The following is an 18,547-nucleotide window of genomic DNA, read 5'->3' on the forward strand; positions in this document are numbered from 1 at the left end:
TTACAGTTGTTTGACTTCCGTTCAAGTACTCAAATCCACAAAATTTCAGTGTACTCTTTGAGGCCTTCAAAGGTAGATACAGTTTATCTGCCTACTTCGTGGGCCTGCTACTGCATTATACCTTAATAATTAACAGGAGAAGAAGATTATTACTTGGCAAAATACACAAATGAGAATCTCAATAAATCCTCAAAACAGTGAGTGAACTAATACTATTTGTATTTGTCTGTATTAAAATTAAGAAAATATCCAAGTATGTTCAATTTCCCAAGATCTTTTAGTAGGTACTTCATTGACCTGGGATTTAAACCTAGGTTTACAAGATCTCTCAATCACTTTTTAATTAGTGTACTTGATTGTCTCATTCAGATGAGGAAGATGAGGAAGATGAAGAAGCTTTATAAAGGCCCATAACAATGATGCTCAATATATTTAGGGAACACAAACAAAATTTGTGTCCCAGAGTCATCTTTGAGTATTTTCCTCCTCCCTGCAGTGAACCTTCTGAGACTTCCATGATACTTTGCTTGTTTTAATACCAAACAAACCCCATATAGCTCTTTTCTTTTCTAGTACCCCTCAAATGAAGAACAATAAGAGTAAACAAATAAATCATCCTTTGAGAGCATTAAATGTTGCATACTTATATTTGTATTGAATTATAAAATATTCTTAGAAAAAAATTCAAAGTAGACCAAGGTCCCCGTTGATAGTATAGTAGGTAGGATACTTACCTTGCATGCTGTCAATAGAGGTTTGATACACTGTAATACATACTACATATGGTTCCCTGAGTTTAGCCAGAGAGAGATCCCTGACCAATGAGTCAGGAGTAAGCCCGATCACTACTGGATGTGGCCAATATTCAAACATACAAACAAAAAAATCTATGCTGAAAGAATAAATTCAAATTAAAATAATTTTATGGTCATAAGAGATTGGGGTAATATTCAAGGATGCATTTTGATACATATCATATTTAGCATTAATGAAAACAATCAGTGAAAGTCTTTATAGTTTTGCTTTTCATCTTTTCCTGCATCAGAAAATTGCTTTCATTATGTTAAAAATATGGAGCGATAGCACAGCGGGTAGAGCGTTTGCCTTGCACGCAGCCAATATGGCCTACCCGAGTTCGACTCCTTCGCCTCTCTTGGAGAGCCTGGCAAGCTACCAAGAGTATCTCGCCTGCACGGCAGAGCCTGGCAAGCTACCCGTGATGTATTCGATATGCCTAACACAGTAACAACAAAGTCTCCAATGGAGATGTTAGTGGGCCCGCTCGAGCAAATCGATGAACAACGGGAGGACCGTGACCGTGACATATATACATATACATATATATGTAAATATATAAAATGAGAAAATTATTCTAAGAATGAGAGATATGCTATGCTCATTCATTAAAAAATGCCCATGTGGAGAATTAACATTGTCAAAATGGCAATACTTCCCAAAGCACTGTATAAATTCAACGCAATTCCTATTAGGATACCCATGACATTCTTCAAAGAATTGGAGCAAACACTCCTGAAATTCATATGGAACAATAAGCCCCCACGAATAGCTAAAGCAATTCTGGGGAAAAAGAAAATGGGAGGAATCAACCTCCCTAACTTCAAACTCTACTACAAGGCAGTAATAATTAAAACAGCATGGTACTGGAACAAAGGCAGAGCTGTAGACCAATGGAACAGGGTTGAATATACTGACGTCCCCCCCCCCCCCAAGCATACGAGCATCTAATCTTCGATAAGGGGGCAAGAAAAGTGAAGTGGAGCAGGAAAAGCCTCTTTAACAAACTATGCTGGCAAAACTGGACGGCTATATGCAAAAAAAATGGGCTCAGATCTCTGCCTAACTCCATGCACAAAAGTAAGATCTAAGTGGATTAAAGACCTCAACATCAGACCGGAATCTATAAGATACATTGAGGAAAATGTTGGCAAAACCCTTCATGACATAGAAGCTAATAGTGTCTTCAAAGATGTCACACCGCTGGCCAAGCAAGTGAAAACAGAGATAGATAAATGGGACTATCTTAAACTAAGAAGCTTCTGCACCTCAAAAGAAACAGTGACCAAAATACAAAGACAGTCAACAGAATGGGAAAGGATATTCACCAACTACACATCTGATAAGGGGTTAATTTCAAGGATATACAAAACACTGGTTCAACTCCACAAAAAGAAAACATTCAACCCCATCAAAAAATGGGGAGATGAAATGAATAGAAACTTTGACAAAGAAGAAATCCGAATGGCGAAAAGACACATGAGAAAATGTTCCACATCATTAATCATCAGGGAGATGCAGATCAAAACCACAATGAGATATCACCTCACACCGCAGAGACTGGCCCATATCCACAAGAACAAAAGCAACCGGTGCTGGCGTGGATGTGGTGAGAAAGGGACACTCCTTCACTGTTGGTGGGAATGCCGACTGGTTCAGCCCTTCTGGAAAACAGTATGGATGATTCTCAAAAAACTAGAAATTGAGCTCCCATTTGACCCAGCAATACCACTCCTGGGAATATATTCCAGAGAGGCAAAAAAGTATAGCCGAAGTGACATCTGCAATTGTCTGTTTATTGCAGCACTCTTTACAATAGCCAGAATCTGGAAAAAACCTGAGTGCCTGAGAACAGATGACTGGCTGAAGAAACTCTGGCACATTTACACAATGGAGTACTATGTAGCTTTTAGAAAAGACGAAGTCATGAAGTTTACATGGAAAGTATCATGTTAAGCGAAATGACTCAGAAAGAAAGGGATAGACATAGAAAGATTGCATTCATCTGGGGAACATAAAGTAACAAAATAGGAAACTAACACCCAAGTATGGCAGAAATTAGTACCAGGAATTTTACTCAATGATCCGGAGGACAACCATACATGTTAGGGGAAAAGGGAGCTCAGAAAGAGAAGGGAACACCAAATAAAGGGTGTTGGGAGGATCCGCCCACGATGGGAGAGCATGCTGAGGGTAGACTGTCGACCGAGCATGATTGCCACTCAATGCCTCTTTTGCAGACCACAGCACTCAAAAGGAGAGAAAGGGAAATGCCCTGCCACAGAGGCAGGGTGGGATGGGGGCTGAGGGGCGGAGGGGATGCTGGGATCCGTGGTGGTGGGAAATGCGCACTGGTGGAGGGATGGGTGTTTGATCATTGTATAATTGAAACCCAAGCACAAAAATGTGTAGGTCTACAACTGTACCTCATGGTCTCTCACTATTAAAAAATAAATAAATAAATAAATAAAATGCCCATGTGTACTAGACCCATATGTACAAAATAGGAACATCTGAAGAAGTAGAAAACATTTTTTAATTTTTTAAATTTAAGCATCATAATTTTCTGAACTGTTGATAACAGAAAAAAAGGCATTCAGTGTTCCAGCATCAAACCTATCACCAGCTTAAGTGTCCCTACATCACTCAAACTGGTGGTGAGTTCCAAGTAGAGAAAGAATTGGTTTCAGAAGCAAACAAGAATCCAATTTAGAGACATTAGGGATTTTCAGTGTTCCTTGGAGTGATAAGGTAGATATAAATTGATTTGATATCTAACATTAAGCATATGAATTCTACTTATTAATATGAATTCACAGAGTTCCTTCTAATATTGTTATTTCATTACTCAATACTTCAGTGAAGTAGACAATGTAAAAACTATTTCTTCTTCCAGATGAAGAAATCAGTGCTCAAAGAGATGGTGGTTATCATCACTTGCTTCTCTTGAGAAAAACTCAATCCAAAGAGTTCACAATGTATTCCTCCCAAATCATAATGTCCATGGTTTGTGTGTATACTCTAACTCCCCCATCGTCATAACTTTAGCACATTTTATTTGTTTGTTTGGGGTTCATACTTCACGGTGTTTAGGGCTTACTCCTGTCTCTGAGCTCAGAGATCACTCCTGGTGAGGCTTGGGGACTTCATCTGGTGCCAATGATGTAACCCACGTCAGTCCCAGATTTGAAACATTTAAAATAGTTTGTCGTCTTATCCAGGTCTGCTTCTTTAGATGAGAACTAGTGAGAAACTGTGGTCAGAGCTTTGGAAATCCATCAATATTTGTTACCAAACTGCAAGTCATATTCAAATAGCAAAGGTTTCTTTATATCAGTTATCCTTGATTGTAACTACACTATCTAGAGGCATATGGTCAATAAAATTTTGTAAGCTATAAAAACGTATAAAATTTAAGAAGAAAAACTTCAAGATTTACTAAAGTTAAAATAACTTAACAGTCTGTAAATTTTCACATGAACAAACTATCGCCAGAAAAAAATGTGCCACAATTTTAATAAGATTCTCCAGGTCTAAACTGAAAGAACCTTTTAGTTATCTGATAAAAAAAAGTCTTGCCAAAGCTATGTAGAGCCCGTGAATATTAAATTCAACCCAAATAAATATTCACATTAAGTGTTGTAGAAGCTTTCATATTAGAGTCAGTGCTTCCAATCAATACTGACCCCTTAGAATGGACTTGAGTCAAAGGAATAGACTGGATTTCTGCATTTAGATCTCCTAGTGTATTTTTTAAAATTTTCTTATTATTTTTGAAAACAGAGATGAATACAGTCATAGGACTCCCCTTTGACTTGGGATAAATCTCAAAGTTACTTTTTCATTATATTTTAATTATAATTATTTAGTAAAGTAGTAGTAGTTAAAACAAGATGGAATCAGATCAAAAGAATGACAAGACCAACTTCAAGGGAAGAAATAAGTGTATCTTCAGAGTAAAGGGCTGAAAGAGAGTCCAGCAGTGACCATGTATGACCTGTATGCTGCTGACCTCTGTGAAGTCCTTGGCACCACTTATCCCACAAGCATTGCTGGTCTTTCTCTTGAATAGTCCCCTGCCCCTGTTGGAATCAATAGCTGCCTAATAATGGTTCCTTGGTAAAATAACAACAAGCATCTCAGCCTTTGTGATGATAGTGGCTGGCATGAGAAATTTGAGCACTACATATATGTATCCCTGTAACAACAAGAATTGAATTCACTATTTTACTGCCTGGTACCTTTATACCATCACATTGTGATGCTTCCCAGCTGTGCCATACACTTCTCTCTTAGCCATTTCTCACATTTTCGGGGTGGATGAACTAATGAATAGAAACTTCTTCAAAGAAGAAATACAAAGGGCCAAAGGCACATAAAAATGCTCTACATCACTAATCACAAGGAAGATGCAAATTAAAACAATGAGATATCATCTCACACTACAGATTGGCACACACAAAAAGAACAAGAGCAACCAGTGCTGGCACAGATGTAGGGAGAAAGGTACTCTCCTTCATTGTTAATTGGAATGCCAACTGGTCCAGCTGTTTTGGAAAACATTCTGGGCATTCCTCAAGAAGCTAAAAACTGAGCTTTTATATGCCTCAGAAATACACAGTAGAAAAGCCATCTGCACTTTTATCTTGATTGCTGCACTATTCACAATAGCCAGAATCTGGAAATAATCTGCGCATCTGAGGACAACTGGATAAAGAAACTATGATACGTCTACACAATGGATTACTATGTAGCTGTTAGGAAAAAATGAAATCATGAAATTGGGTTATAAATGACTGAACATGAAGAGTATCATGATGAGTGAAATGAGTCAGAGAAAGAGGTACGAGCAGAAGAGAAAGAGATCAAAGACTCTACTCCATTCAAAATAGTGTCCAAGGGGCTGAAGCAATAGCACAACGGGTAGGGCATTTGCCTTGCACGCGGTCAACCCGGGTTTGATTCCCAGCATCCCATATGGTCCCCTGAGCAGCACCAGGGGTAATTCCTGAGTGCAGAGCCAGGAGTAACCCCTGAACATCGCCAGGTGTGACTGAAAAAGCAAAAATCAAACAAAATAGTGTCCAAAAATATCAAGTACTGAAGAAACAACTTCACAAGAGATGTGAAATACCCATACTATAAAAACTATAATTCACTTGTGAAAAAGATAGAAGATTTAGTAAATGGGAAAATGTTCCATGTACATGGATTGGAAGAATTAGCACTGTCAAAATGACCATTGTACCTAATTATTGTATAGATTCAACACAATCCTTATCCAAATTCCAATGACATTCTTTCCATAAAAAATTTTTTATTGAATCACAGAGATATACACAGTTACAAAGTTGTTCCTAGTTGGGTTTCAATCATATAATATTCCAACCCGTTCTTTCATCATTATATATTTCCCTCCACCAATGGCACCAGGTTTCCTCCATCCCCCCACCCACCCCCCACCTGCCTCTATGGGAGACATTTTTCTTCTCTCTCTGTCTCTCTCTCCTCTCTCTGTCTGTATGTCTCTCTCTCCTTTTGGGCCTTATGGTTTGCAATACAAATAATGAAAGATTATTAAGTATATCCCTTTACCTACATTCAACACTTAGTTCCTGTCCAAATGATCATTTCCAGCTTCTAGTGACATTCTTCAAGGACTTAGAAAAGTTAATAATAAAAGATTTTATGAAATCATAAAACACTTTAAAGCACCAAAGACATACTGAGAAATGAGAAACTGGAAGGCATCTCATTACCTAACTTGAAACTATATTGTAAAGTTATGGTGGCCAAATAGCATGATACTGGAAACAGATAGACTCTATAAACAACAGATTAGAATAGACTACATAAGGATAAATCTCAGGATCTATAGTCAACTGATATTTTTTAAGTTTTTAATGAATCGCCATGATGTGCAGTTACAGACCTTTCAAGATTACATTTAAGTCATAAAATGATCGAGTACCCATTCCTCCACCAGTGCACATTTTCCACTACCAATGTTCCCAGTATCCCTCCTGCTACTCCCACCCCATCCCCCCAACCTGCCTCTGTGGCAGGCACATTCCATTTTACTCTCTCTCTCTTTCTCTCTCTCTCTCCTTTTGGGGTTTATAGTTTTCGATGCAGATAGTAAGTGGCCAACATGTTTGGTCTATAGTCTACTTTCAGCATGTATCTCCCATCCCTAGCAAGCCCTCCAAACATCATTTACTTAGTGCTCCCTTATCTATCCCAGCTGTCTTTTTCCCACCATGGGAGGCCAGCTTCCAAGCCATGGAGTGATCCTCCTGGCCCTTATCTCTATTATCCTCGGGTAGTCAACTGATTTTTTTGACAAAGGAGCTGAGGTACATGAAGTGGAGTGTAAAGTTAACTTCTTCAACAAATGGTATTGGGAAAATTTGATAACCATACACCAACACTTGAAGCTATATCTTATACTTTACACAAAATCCTTGATGTTAGACCAGAATCTGTACAATATAGGCATAATGTGGCAAAATTTGGACCTCAAATGTGTTTTAAATAATACAATATCCTTGACAAAGGCAACAGGAACAAAAGTAAACAAATGGGACTGCATCAAATTAAAAAAAATTTTGAAACACAAAAGAAACATGGGCTAAAACTAAATGACACCTAACTGAATGGGTGAAAATATTCTAAATAAACACATCAGATAAACGATTAATATCCATGTTATATAAATCATTCAAAAGGTCAGTAACCAAAAAAAGTTCATGAACACTAGGAGAAATGGGAGAGGAAATGAATAGGCACTTCTCTGAAGAAGACAAATGGATATGGCTGAATAGGCACATGAAAAGTTGTTCATTATCACTTTTATCAGGGAAATCTAATTAAAATGACAGTGAGATATCATCATGTACCAGTGAGAATGGGACACATGAAAAGAAAAACAAAGAAACAAACCCTGAAAACTCTGTGTTGACAGGAATAACTTTGCTCAACTCATATGGGAAACAGTATGGGGATATCTCAGAAAAGTAAGAATGGAGCTGCCATCTGACTTAACAGACTTCTTGGTATATACTTCCAGGATACAACAACATTCATGCAGATGGGCATATGCACACCATTATTCATTGCAGCACTTAACACAGTAGCTATGATATGGAATTTAACATGGGTTTCCATTGACAGAATAATAATACACATTGGAATAGTATTCAACTATAAGAAAGAATGTAATCAATTTGCTGCAATATGAATGAAATAAGTGGATATTATGAGCAAAGTAGTTCAGAAGAATAAGGACAACTACGATTTAATTATCTGTGGACTAAGGAATGAAAGTTTTCTCCCGCATAGAACATAGACAATTTTAAGAATGTAGTGACTTGATCTTAAAGGAATCTCTCAAACTCCATCTGGAGAAAGTTTTCTGCTCATGTGATTAGTTGGAGACCACGGGATTATCCAAGATAATGTCCCAGTTTTAAGGTTTATAGTTTTCTCTTGTTTACTTGTCTTTGGGGGGCCATGCCAACAATGTCCAGGACTTACTCATGTCTTTTTGCTCAGGGATATGCCAGGAGTACTAGCAGGACCATAAGTGGTACAAAGGATTAAACCAGGGTTGGCTGCATGCAAGAAAAAGGCACACAGTCTATAGTCCATGGGTCATAATTTTTAATGAAAACTGGAATTTATTTTATCATGCAAAGGTCTTTGCATGACAAAAGAAACTCAGGCTAGGATTAATAATGGATTAAAGGGTGAGACTCACTTGTGGCTACATTTCTTCTTGATTATCTAGGACATACATCACACGTTTACCCACAGACAACTCAGGAGTTGGCTGAAGAGAAGGAATCTGTTCATTTAGATGATTTCTCGTAAATTTCTCTTCAGCTGTAAGCAGCAACCATCTGTGGTGACCTGAAGTTCAATATTTCCTTTGTCACTATAGCTATTAAGGAGGGTTTTCTCACAGTTTCAACAGAAAAGACATCAAGTGAGCATGAGGAGATAGCATTAAAGGAGCAATCTGTCAATGATTTTAGGCCACAATGAGTGACTTTCACTTGACTTTATGTTTTCCATACATCTCATCCAAGTAAATGTCAAGTTTGGTATCTTCTCTGAAGCCAGCAGTTATCTAAAACTGGATTTTGGCTCTTTAGCTTTATAAAGGAGTAATACAGAAGCAAGATATTAGAATCAGACATCCCTGAGTGAATAGAAAGAATAAAGCTGATTTTTTAGCATTTAATTATTATGGGAATATTCCTTTTTAATAGTAAACACATATGGGTTTCATTTGGCTTGGACTCTCTATAAAGGGATAAAAGTAGTATCAGAGGGTATCTCCGTAAGTAATAAAGTATAAGAACTGAATCTTGAAGAGTAATTTGATGTTGAAGTCTGTGCCCAACTAGCAGATCTCTGAGCCTGAATTTGATAGAACTATATGGGTATTCCTGGTTCTTGTTGGCCTACAGCCATTTGGCAATTCTTGAAATAAAATTGTGATCACACTTACAATAAGAGGTTAGTGTAAACAAAATGGGAAGATACATTCCTGAAATATGAGCTAAAATTTTGAAGATTAATGTGAAGAGAAAAGAGAGAAGAGAGATAATCCCAAAGCTTTGTTCCTTCTAATACACATAAAGGAATCATTTCAGTATTATTTTTTTCCAAAATATATTTTTTAATTTTTTATTAGTGAATCACCGTGGGGTACAGTTACAGATTTACAAACTTTCGTGCTTGTGTTTCAGTCATGCAATGGTCAAGTACCCATCCCTCCACCAATGCCCATTTTCCACCACCAAGGGTCCCAGAATCCCTCCAACCACCCCTGCCTTGCCCCCTCTCTCCTACCCCGCCTCCGTGGCAGGGCATTCCCTTTTGTTTTCTCTCTCCGTTTGGGTGTTGTGGTTTGCAATAGAGGTATTAAGTGGCCATCATGTTTGAACTATAGTCTACTTTTAGTGCGCATCTCCCATCCTGAGCAGGCCCTTCTAGCACCCTTTACTTGGTGGTCCCTTCTCTATCTGAGCTGCCTTTCACCCCAGCATGTGAGGCAGGCTTCTAAACTGTGGAGTAATCCTCCTGGTACTTATCTCTACTGTTCTTGGGTATTATTCTCCCATTTTGTTACTTTATATACCACAAATGAGTGCAATCTTTCTATGTCTGTCCCTCTATTTCTGACTCACTTCACTTAACATGATATTTTCCATGTTGATCCACCAATATGAAAATTTCATGACTTCATCTTTTGTGACAGCTGCATAATATTCCATTGTGTAGATGTACCAGAGTTTCTTTAACCAGTCATCTGTTCCCGGGCACTTGGGTTTTTTCTAGATTCTGATATTGTAAACAGTGCTGCAATGAACATATAACTGCAGATGTCATTTCTACTATACTTTTTTGCATCTCTGAGATATATTTCCGGAAGTGGTATTACTAGGTCAAATGGAATTCAATTTCTAATTTTTTTAGAAGTGTCCATACTGTTTTCCAAAATGACTGAACAAGTCAGCATTCCCACCTGCAGTGGAGAGTCCCTTTCTCCCCACATCCACACCAAAACCGGTTACTTTTCTTCTTTTGGGTGTGGACCAGTCTCTGTGGTGTGAGATGGTATCTCATTGTTGTTTTGATCTGCATCTCACTGGTGATTAGTGATGAGGAGCATTTTTTCATGTGTCTTTTTGCCATTTGTATTTCTTCTTTGAGAAAGTTTCTGTTCATTTCATCCCCTCATTTTCTGATGGGGTTGGATGTTTTCTTTCTGTTGAGTTCAACCAGTGCCTTGTAAATCCTTGATATCAACCCCTTATCAGATAGGTATTGGGTGAATATCCTTTTCCATTCTGTAGACTGTCTTTGTAATCTGGTCACTGTATCTTTTAAGATGCAGAAGCTTCTCAGTTTAAGTTAGTCCTATTTGTTTATCTCTGTTTCCATTTGCTTTGCAAATGGTGTGTCACCTTTAAAGATACCTATAGCTTCAATGTTGTGGAGGGTTTTGCCGACCTTGCCTTCAGTGTACCTAACAGATTCTGGTCTGATGTTGTGGTCTTTAATTCATTTTGATATAACTTTTTTGCATGGTGTGTGGTAAGGTCTGAGCCCATATTTTTGCATGTAGCTGTCCAATTTTGCCAGCACCATTTGTTAAAGAGGCTTTCTTTGCTCCACTTCACATTTCTTGCTCCCTTATCAAAGATTAGATGATCATAAGTTTTAGGGTCTGTACCAGGATATTCACCTCAGTTTCACTGGTCTGCGGATCTACCTTTGTTACACTACCATTCTGTTGTAATTATTACCACTTTATAGTAGAGTTTGAGGTTTGGGAAGGTGATGCCTCCCATCTTCTTTTTCCCAAGAATTGCTTTAGCTATTTGTGGGTACTTATTGTTCCATATGAATTTCAGGAGTGTTTGCTCCATTCGTTGAAGAATGTCATGGGTGTCCTTATAGGGATCACATTGAATTTGTACAATGCTTTGAGGAGTATTGCTATTTTGACAATGTTAATTCTCTCAGTCCATAAGCAGGGGATATCTTTCCATTGCCCTGTTTTCTTATTTCTTCAAGTAGCATTTTGTAGTTTTCTTTGTACAGGTCCTCTACCTCCTTAGTCAAGCTTATTCCGAGGTACTTGATTTTCTGAGGCATAATTGTGAAGGGGATTGTTTTTTTCATGTCACTTTCTTCTCTCTCTCTATTTGCGTATAGGAAAACCATGGACTTCTGGGTATTGATTTTACAGCCTGCAACATTACTATACAAGTCTATTGTTTCTAGAAATTTCTTGGTAGAGGTTTTAGGATTCTCTAAATATAGTATCTAAATATCTAGATTATATCATCTGTAAATAGTGAGAGATTGATTTTCTCCTTTCCTATATTGATGTATTTAATATCTTTTTCTTGCCTAACCGCTATTGAAAGTACTTCCAGTACTATATTGAACAACAGTGGAGAGAGTGGGCATCCTTGTCTTGTATCTGATCTTAGAGGGAAGGCTCTCAGATTTTCCCCATTGAGGATGATACTTGCCATAAGCGTGTGGTCATTGAGGAAGGTCCCTTCTATACTCATTTTGGTGAGGGTTTTTTTTTTATCATAAACGGGTGCTGGATCTTGTCAAATGCTTTCTATGCATCTATTGACATGATTATTTTATCTTTTCTTTTTTGATATGAATTATGTTGATTGATTTCTGAATGTTAAACCATCCTTGCATCCCAAGGATGAATCCCACTTGTTCATGGTGTATGATCTTTTTGATGAATTGTTGGATTCTATTTGCTAATATTTTGTTAAGGGTCTTTGCATCCATGTTCATCAGGGATATTAGCCTTAGTTTTCTTTTTCAGTGGTGCTTTGTTTGCTTTTGGTGTTAGTGAGGTATGTGACTCACAGAAACTGTTTGAGAGAGTTTCTTTTTCTTAAATTTCCTGAAAAAGCTTAAGAAGAACTGGCGGTAGTCCCTCTTTAAAAGTTTGGAAGAATTTGCTAGTGAATCCATCTGGACCTGGGCTTTTGTTTTTGGAAAACTTTTGATTACAGTTTCAATTTTTTTGTTGTTAATAGGTCTATTCAGGTATTCCAGATATTCTTGGTTCAACTTTGGGAGATTATTGGAATCCAGAAATTTATCCATTTCTTCTAGATTATCTTGTTTTGTGGCACACAGACTTTCAAAGTAGTCTCTGATGATCTTTTAAATTTCTTTGGTTTCTGTTGTGATGCCCCCTTTTCATTTCTGATTCAGTTTATTAGGGTTCTCTCTCTCTCTTTGTGAGCCTTGCTAGTGATTTAAGAATCTTTTTATTTTATCAAAGAACCAGCTCTTGGTTTCATTGATCTTTCAGATTGTTTTTTGGGTTTCCTTGTCATTAATTTATGCTCTAAATTTTGTTATTCCTTTCCTTCTACCTGATTTGGGCTCCTTTTGTTGGTCCTTTTATAATTACTATGTAGGCCCTTTCTTCCTTTCTAAGGAATGCTTGTAGAACTATAATTTTTCCCCATAACACGATTTTAGCTGCCTCTCATAGAATCTGGTAACTCATGTCTTCACTCTCATTTGTTTCCAAGTGTCTTTTGATATATTCCTTTATTTTCTTCCTGACCCACTCATTGTTCAACATTGAGTTTTTTTAATTTCCAGGTGTTTGATTTGGTTCTTCATGTCTGTGCATAATTAGCTTTTATCTTCAGTGCATTGTGGTCTGAAAAGATAGTTGATACAATTTTTATCTTCCTGATTCTATTGAGGTATGTTTTGTGATCCAGTACATGGTCCATTTTGGAAAACATTCTGTTTGCACTCGGAAAAAAAATGTGTATTCTTTCTTTTTGGAATGCAAAACCCTATATAGATCTATTAGCTCTCTCTCTTCTATATTTTCCTTCAAAGCTAGTGTTTCCTTGCTGAGTTTTAATCTTGTTGATCTATCTAGAGGTGATAGGGCAGTGTTGAAGTCTCCAATTACTATTGTGTTGCTAGCAATGTCCTTGTTAAAATCTATTAGCAGTTGTTTTAAGTATTTGGCTGGTCCCTCATTAGGTGCCTAAACGTTTAGGATTGTGATTTTTTCCTGCTGTACATATCCCTTCATTAATAAAGGTGGCTTTTGCTGTCCCTTGTAATCTTTTTCAAACTGAAATCTATATTGTCGGATACTAGTATGGCCACCCCGACTTTTTTGGAGGAGCTGTTTGCTTGCAGGTTGTTTTCCGTCCCTTGACTTTAAATCTATGTTTTTTCTAACTGTTCAGATATGTTTCTTGTAGGCAGCAGAATGTTGGGTTTAGTTTCCAAATCCATTTTGGCACTCTTTGACTCTTAATTGGTACATTTAGACCATTGACATTGAGGGAGATTATTGTCATGGTTTTTTTTTTTTTTTTTGCCATCTTTCTGTAGGGGTTTGTTGTGCTTCTAGGGTTTTTTTCTTGTCTTACAGTATCCCCTTTAGTCCTTTTTTAAAGTTTTTGTTTTATAATTTTATTTATTGAATCATCATGAGAGCAGTTACAAAGCTTTTGTGTTTAAGTCTCGGTTATACACTGTCTCGGCACTGTACCTTCACCAGTGCCCATTCTCCACCACCAAAATCCCCAGTATACCCCTATCCCACACCCTCCCCCTACCTGTGGGGCAGATGATTTCCACATTACTGTCTCTCTACTTTGATTACATTCAATAATTTGACACCAGACCCAACATTATTATTTGTGATTTTACCCCAACACTCAGTTTTCTATTGCTGGTTATGAATAACATATGGTGTCGCGTGGCTGCAGTAGTGGCCGCACAATTTTGGAATTCTGAAGTTTTAACAATTAAATCTGGAGGGATTTCTGCCAAAAGCTGCTGGGTTCTGAGATTTGTTTCTGAGTCTCTGGGATCATGGCCATTAAACAGCTTGATCTGGAGCCAGAAAGGTCGTTCATGGGCGGCAACTCGGGGTCTCATTGGGATGGGGAGAAAAGGGCTGTCTCCACCCCCATCCCGTAAGACCCCACGTGTCTTGTCACTGAGGGCCCAAACCTGACTGCCCAATGGCTTCTGGAGGATGGCGGCCACCAAGCCGAGTCCTTCTTTTAAGATTGGTTTTGAGTCTATGAAGTTCCTGAACTGTTGTTTATCCATGAAATAGTGTATTGTTCCTTTGAATTTGAGTGAGAGTTTAGCTGGATAAAGTATTCTTGGTGAGGCATTCATTTCATTAAGTTTTTTCACTATATCCCATCATTGTCTTTGGGCTTGGAGGGTTTCCTCTGATAGGTCTGCTGTAAATATAAGGGGTGCTCCTTTTTATGTGATTTCCTTCTTTGACCTTGCTGCTTCCAGTATTGTGTCTCTCTCCGTGGCATCCATCATTCTGATTATGATGTCTTGGAGCCTTTTTACTGGGTCACTTTTAGCTGGCACTCTTAGGGCTCCTTGGATCTGGATGCCTATTCTCCAGCTCTGGGAACTTTTCAGCAATATCTTTAACTGTAGCTTTTTCATTGGTGTTCCCTCCCTGTCCTTCTGGTACTCCGATGATTCTAATGTTATTCCTCTTGAAATCATTCTCTAGGTCTCTGATTAGCCTAAGAGCTATTTTGAGGTCTTTTCCCATTGCTTGTTGTTGCCTGTAAGCTTCCTGCAACTCATTTTAAGCTCACTGATTCTGTCTTCGGGTGTAGCCATTCTACTATTGAGGGCAGCCACTGAGTTTTTAATTTCATCTACAGAATCCTTTATTCGTGACACTTCCTTTTGTAGCTTTTTTATTTCTGCTCTCATTTCTTCCTGTATTTTCTCGGTTGTCCATTCCATTGTTTCTTTCATGTTCTCCTTTAATTACTGGATGTCTATTGAACTGTTTCATTCAGTGTTTTGAATATCTTCAACATTTCATCTCAGAATTCACTATCAGAGAGATCGTATTTGTGGATAATGCTTGTTGAGGCATCTAGACCCTTTTCATCATCTCCTCATGGTGGGAATTTTCGTTGTTTCTTCATGTTTTTGTAGTAGTATGGTGGTGGAAACTTCCAATTCACTATCAGTTTTCCCCTCTGGTTGTAAGAAAGGATTGTGGATGAGCTTGGTCATGGTGCTCACCTTTTCCCCCTTCCAGAGTTTCACCTTCCTTCCAGGTGCTCCTCAGTGGCTTAGGTGAGGTCTCTAGTGAAGCTTTAGAGGATGTGTTCTTTCATATTGGATTTGTAGAGCTTCTTGTGACCCCAGTAAAAGTAAAGTAAAGGGTGACCCCAGTATTATGGTGCAATTGTAATATGCTACTAGACTATTGGCCTAATGTGTTTGAGATGGCGAGGATATTTTCCACAGAATTAGGTGATGGAAATGAAGATGTGAGTGCAGAGTGCAAGGAAAGGGGAAAATAACTGTTTCTGCATGAGGCAACTGGCCCCAAAAGGGGCCACGCCCACTTATGCGGAGGCCACAGCCCCTATAGCGATGTGGGTGGGGTACCAGGTGGAGGTCGGGCACAAACCTTGGAGAGGGAGAAAATTGGGAACAGAACTGGAGGATGGCGCTGGGGCATGTCAGGTGGCTCAGGGTTCTGGAGGATGTCTGGGGCGAAGGGGCGAAGGGGCGGGGGCTGGAGGGGTGGTGAATAGTGCCCTGGGTCCAATTCACTGACCAGGGTGGGGACGGGAGGCACGGGCGTTGGTGCGAGGTTTGGGGCGGGCACCAGGCAGGGAAGCTCTCGGTTTCTCTAGCCCAGTGGGTTTGCTGCCATCAGCCCAACTTCAGCACCTGGCAGCCAAGGTGAGAGGGAGCGAGGCAGGGCTCTATTTCAGTATTATTTTTGTGAAAGACAAAGTATTGAGTATAGCAGGTAAAAAAGACAAGGAAGTAATTGTGTTCATTTTATTAGTGTTGTGTAGGCTCAAAATTCAAGCAGACCAAATACCCAAATAGTTTCTATGTAACTAATTGATGACACAATTTATTTTGCATTTTAAGTTATTTGTAGTTAATTATCCAACTCAAAGAAGTGAGTTTGGAAGAAAAACAATGGGCCCTGTGTTAGAAGTTGTTTACTATGTAGAGTGACCTCTCTGATTACCAGATGTAGTCACTGAATCACTCTGGGACTCAGTTTCCTTGTCTTTAAAAGAGAGAGGAAACAAGGAAATAATTTAAAAGACTGGAGTTCATGCATGAGTCTCTGGATGGTGTGTTACCTGCTACCCCATGATTCCCTGAACACTTCTGTGTGCCCCTAAGCATTGAGTGACTTGAGCAGCTCTACTTCTGCAGGCTGAGAACTGATGCTTTGGTTTGTTCAGCCTGGCCAGGTACCTCCAGAATTGGCTCCTGAGTTCTCTGAGCACTGCTTAGTAGAGCACTAAAAAATCTGGAAAACTAGGAGAAGAATGAAAGAATTAGGAACATTTTTGCTCTAATAAGACAAATCTGGGCTTTTGAAGCTATCACCAGGAATACCAAACCATAATTAAGCAACTTTAATTTTCATTCTACCCTCTCAGCCACTCTGCTTTTCAAAGAGGGATTGTAAAGAGAGTTAGTAATTGGTCATGCCCATTTGAGGTAGCTTTCAGTGAAATCTCAGTGAAATGAGGCTTGGAGAACCTTCAGATCGGTAAACATATACATGTACTGGGAGAAACTCCTTTGGGAACAGAGACCTCACCAGATTTCACCCTCTTTACCCCTCAATCTTTTTATCTGTAACGTTTACATATCCATTAAAATAAACAGGTGGATGAAAATCACGAATGTTACAGTAGCTACACATTACTAGGTTGACTGTAAATCAATTGAATAACATAACTCTTCTATCAAATACAAATGCTATAAATAAATACTATTTAACATTATAATTAGTTCCTATTTTATAATGCAAGCTATCCAAATCAATTATGTTTTTAAGACTTTTGATGTTACTTAATAATCATTTATTACTTTATTCATATGCTTTATGTTTAATAATTACTTTATTTCTCTTGTTTGTCTTCTTTTTTCATGTATTATGTATTAGGCATTTCCAAAATGTAAGAGTGACCTTTCCAATTTTCCATTTCTTAAGTGATTTTTTCTAACAACTCTTAGCATTCTGTATTATCACATTTTCTGAGCATATTGCTGTCTAGTTCTGCTGTTTGCATATGATTTTTTCGTGTTGTAGGGAAAGGCATTGGAAGTGGATACTCTGACAGTTGGTTCAATCTGTCAGCTCTTCCAATCCAACTGTATGATGTTTGTGTATGCTCAGATACTAAAGATGTGACAAAATATTACACATCATATTAGAATCTGCAGAACTCTAAGTCAGGTCATTTGATTGTCTCTCTGCTTAGACTTTGACAGGAGCAATGGAAGAGAAATGGAGAGAAGATTCTCTCAGGTTTGTCTTCCAAATTCATAATTCAGTAAAATCAATCTACAGGGAATGTATAACCTAGTTTCACCAGTAAAACTTATTAAATTTTTCATTGTTTTGGTCTAGTTGGCCTTAGGAAAGATTTCTCTATTTCTTCCCTATTGCTTACGGTTCTTAAAGACACAGTTCCATTTTTCTTCCTCTTCCATTATTTTAGAAATAGAAAGTTAAATACTAGTGTAGTCAAAAGCTTAATATTATGTTATCATTGGAAAACTAGGTTTTAATGTAAAGTTTTAAAAAGCCTGAAAGAGGATGATCTGATTATTTCAGTAACCTGGTTTTCAAAAAATGGATGAGCTACAGACCAGTGAATTTAATTATCTTAATATTAAAACTCCTTCTGTGGGGCTGCAGAGATAGTACAGTGGGAAGGGCACTTACTTTTCTTGTAGCTCACCCAGATTTAATCCCCAGCACCCCATATGATCTTCTGAGCCTCCAAGAAGCAATTCCTGAGCACAGAGCCAAGAATAAGCTCTAATCATCACTGGGTGTGGCTTTAAAACACAAAACCAAGAAAACTGATGTGAGGGATACTGGGGACATTGGTGATGGAAAATGTATACTGGTGAAGGGTCAAGTATTGGAATATTGTGTGATTGAAGCCCAATCATGAACAGTTTTATAATTGTATATCTTACGATGATTCAACAACAAATTTTTTTTAATTTTAAAAACCACGTCTGTGATCTTGATTAAGAAGTTGCTTTATTAATTTATTATTTTTGTTTTGTTTTTTGAATATACTCAAGGAAATTCCAGGCATGTGCTGGGGTGGGAGGTCGGTGCTCCCTGTAGCGGTAAGGGACCATGTGG

General features: G+C 38.2%; 1 protein-coding gene across 2 annotated transcripts in view; it reads left to right on the forward strand.

The window, feature by feature from the left end:
• The window catches only part of SH2D4A (SH2 domain containing 4A), a 69,557-nt gene that overhangs the window by 13,253 nt on the left and 37,757 nt on the right, over positions 1–18,547 (forward strand). The gene's annotated exons all lie outside the window — the stretch shown is intronic.

The sequence above is a fragment of the Sorex fumeus genome, unplaced genomic scaffold (assembly GCF_029834395.1).
Source record: "Sorex fumeus unplaced genomic scaffold, SorFum_2.1 ptg000033l, whole genome shotgun sequence".
Lineage (NCBI taxonomy): Eukaryota > Metazoa > Chordata > Mammalia > Eulipotyphla > Soricidae > Sorex > Sorex fumeus.